Genomic DNA, 4323 nt, shown 5'->3' with positions numbered 1-4323 from the left:
CATCGCACGAAAACAATCATGCGAGGAATTGAACTGATCAGAACCGGAACATACCTGCCTGTTGCTGCACAAAATCTGCTGGGCAGAATAGACTAGAATTAAACTGTGGCTGAGATATCGAGATGTCGAAGAAAAGATTACATGTGTCAACAATGTCATTGAAAAGATAAACAAACACAGTAATAGGCATACCAAGTGAAGAACGAATTCTTTCTTTCTTTTTCAAAGTATACAATCATCAAGAGGCACAATAGAATTGGTACATTACCTCTGCTTCCTGTGATACAGCTTATTTATCAAACTCTTACATTAAACTCCATAAATAAAGAGCAAATGTGCAGTATCTGGCCAAACTTTAATAAATATTTTCCAGTATTATATGGTTATTGGCGACAAAATGCTAATCCTCATTCTTTGTCTTTTGATGTCACATTTCACAGCACAGACCTTGTTTAGTCTTCTTCAATTCTGCAAGACAAAATACAATTTTAAAGTTATGGATATTTTATGTATCATAATTATTGTTATGAAAGTTCTGTGGTGGTCAAGAGAAGTTTCGGAAGCAAGTGTATTAGGAAAGGTCATCTTTACTGACTTGCAGAATTTGCACATCACAAAATTTTTTATGGTAGTGTTTGATTTACGTTAACTGTCTGGATTTCTGCCTCTCTGATTTCACCTCTCCCTCACAATCTTTCTGTCTGTTGCGCATTCACCTCCCCCCTCACTCCTACTCTATCCCTCTCGGAACCGATTCCATTTTTTCCCGAACACCCCGCCCATCCCAGCAATCCCCCTGTCACGCCCTATCAGAGGAGAGATCATTGTTAAATTCATAGATGTAGCATGGGCATTGAATCTGAACCTGCCGCTTTTGGTTTGCTTTGCTTTGACGTGGAAATGAACCATTTTGCAGCGATGACAGATTCTGTTCCATTGCAACAAAAAGGAAGGATGTCTTTGCACCTGCATGAACAGAGTGAAATGTTTTCATCGAGTCCTTACACATTGAAATAACCTGCGAGTTTCATTTTTTCAACTATTCATGCCATATTGTGATATTGCCACATCAGCAGAACAACACACCGTGTAAATTAATGTTCTTGCCCCACCTCAAGAATGTCAAAGCTAATTGATCATGATTTCTTGAATAATCTAATGCAAACAATGAACGGAAAACGAACTGTGACATCTGCCTTTTAATGTTTTCTCTTTGAGTCAAAATATGTTGACAATGGACCATGCAAGCTGGTACTATTTGGGAAATCTACCAAAATTTACATTTTTATTTCCTTAAATCTCCACACATGAATTCATAGTTTTCATTTTTGCTCATTTATGAGTAGACATTGACCAAGTCCATATTTATTATTGAGATGTTTTTGAACTTTTAAAACTATAAATGTCAAATAATTTCCTTTACTGATACCAAAACATCAATCACTGTTTATTCTGTTGAATGTGTCAAATAAAAAAAGGAAATTGTATGAGAAACAGAGGAAGCCTGGCAGCTTTTCTGACGTGACCGTCATTGTGACTTCACTGAGTTTTCTTCAGAATTTCAATCTGATGAATATCGCAGCCAAGTTTTGCTTTCGTTGCTTTATGTAGCATCAAAGAAATATGAAAATTACACTCTGGACTTTTCTTTTGCATTCGTTTGGACAGGAAGGGCACAACAACAGTGTATTGAAATGAATTTATTGTGGAAAATATGAATTGTTGGTGTTTATGGCTTTGCGCTTCCTGAGAACGTTCTTCATTAATTCTGTATCACTATATTCATGTTAGAAATCAAAACACTCTTGCATATGATCATGCAGATTTCTGCTCATTCCATTGCGATTGATTCACTTAGCTCGATCGATCGATCGATCGATCGATCGATCGATCTATCTATCTATCTATCTATCTATCTATCTATCTATCTATCTATCTATCTATCTATCTATCTATCTATCTATCTATCTATCTATCTATCTATCTATCTATCTATCTATCTATCTATCTCTCTATCTGTCTGTCTGTCTATCTATCTATCTGAATACCTATCTAAACATCTATCTGTCCATCTATCTGTCTATGTATCTATCTATCTATCTATCTATCTATCTATCTATCTATCTATCTATCTATCTATCTATCTATCTATCTATCTATCTATCTATCTATCTATCTATCTATCTATCTGTCTGTCTATCTATCTATCTATCTATCTCTTTATCCATCCATCCACCTTTCTATCTATCTATCTATCTATCTATCTATCTATCTATCTATCTATCTATCTATCTATCTATCTATCTATCTATCTATCTATTTTTCTATCTCTCTTCCGTCTATCTATCTATCTATCTATCTATCTATCTATCTATCTATCTATCTATTTTTCTATCTCTCTTCCGTCTATCTATCTATCTATCTATCTATCTATCTATCTATCTATCTATCTATCTATCTATCTATCTATCTATCTATCTATCTATCTATCCATCTATCTATCTATCTATCTATCTATCTATCTATCTATCTATCTATCTATCTATCTATCTAACTCTTTATCCATCCATCCATCTATCTATCTATCTATCTATCTATCTATCTATCTATCTATCTATCTATCTATCTATCTATCTATCTATCTATCTATCTATCTATCTATCTATCTATCTATCTCTCTATCTGTCTGTCTGTCTATCTATCTATCTGAATACCTATCTAAACATCTATCTGTCCATCTATCTGTCTATGTATCTATCTATCTATCTATCTATCTATCTATCTATCTATCTATCTATCTATCTATCTATCTATCTATCTATCTATCTATCTATCTATCTATCTATCTATCTGTCTGTCTATCTATCTATCTATCTCTTTATCCATCCATCCACCTTTCTATCTATCTATCTATCTATCTATCTATCTATCTATCTATCTATCTATCTATCTATCTATCTATCTATCTATCTATCTATCTATTTTTCTATCTCTCTTCCGTCTATCTATCTATCTATCTATCTATCTATCTATCTATCTATCTATCTATTTTTCTATCTCTCTTCCGTCTATCTATCTATCTATCTATCTATCTATCTATCTATCTATCTATCTATCTATCTATCTATCTATCTATCCATCTATCTATCTATCTATCTATCTATCTATCTATCTATCTATCTATCTATCTATCTATCTAACTCTTTATCCATCCATCCATCTATCTATCTATCTATCTATCTATCTATCTATCTATCTATCTATCTATCTATCTATCTATCTGTCTCTCTATCTCTCTCTCTATCTATCTATCCATCTGTCTGTCTATCTATCTCTATGTCTATCTATCTATCTATCTATCCATCTATCTATCTATCTATCTATCTATCTATCCATCTATCCACCTATCTATCTATCTATCCATCTATCTATCTATCTATCTATCTATCTATCTATCTATCTATCTATCTATCTATCTATCTCTTTATCCATCCATCTATCTATCTATCTATCTATCTATCTATCTATCTATCTATCTATCTATCTATCTATCTATCTATCTATCTATCTATCTATCTATCTATCTATCTATCTATCTATCTATCTGTCTACCTGTCTATCTATCTATCTATCTATCTATCTATCTATCTATCTATCTATCTATCTATCTATCTATCTATCTATCTATCTATTTTTCTATCTCTCTTCTGTCTATCTATCTATCTATCTATCTATCTATCTATCTATCTATCTATCTATCTATCTATCTATCTATCTATTTTTCTATCTCTCTATCCGTCTATCTATCTATCTATCTATCTATCTATCTATCTATCTATCTATCTATCTATCTATCTATCTATCTATCTATCTATCTATCTATCTATCTATCTATCTATCTATCTATGTGTCTATCTAACTCTCGTCAATTTTTGCAACTCTCTCTCATACTCATATTTCCATTGCGCTTTCAGAATCATCACGCAAACAGGGCTTGTCTCTCTTTGCAGACAAGGAATTGTATATCCATTTGTTAAGTGAATTAATTTTTATTTCATCTAATTGTAATTGGGATCTGTAAATGTTTCCTCGTGCATCAATCTTGCCTTTTATTCATTGTCAATATCTTACATGCTGCCTTTGAACGTTGCATCACTGTACTTTTTTGAAATGAATGAAACAAAACATGGAATTTGTGGTACCTGTCCATGGAATATTCCTATTTTCTTTCTGAGTGCACATTTACTGATCAGATAATGTAGAAACTACGATTTTTCAGGAGCGTCTTTATTATGTTAAATGCAAGAAAACAATCACTGGAAG

The sequence above is a fragment of the Chiloscyllium punctatum genome, chromosome 34, assembly GCF_047496795.1.
Source record: "Chiloscyllium punctatum isolate Juve2018m chromosome 34, sChiPun1.3, whole genome shotgun sequence".
Taxonomy (NCBI): domain Eukaryota; kingdom Metazoa; phylum Chordata; class Chondrichthyes; order Orectolobiformes; family Hemiscylliidae; genus Chiloscyllium; species Chiloscyllium punctatum.
Note: the sequence above shows the minus strand (reverse complement) of the source record.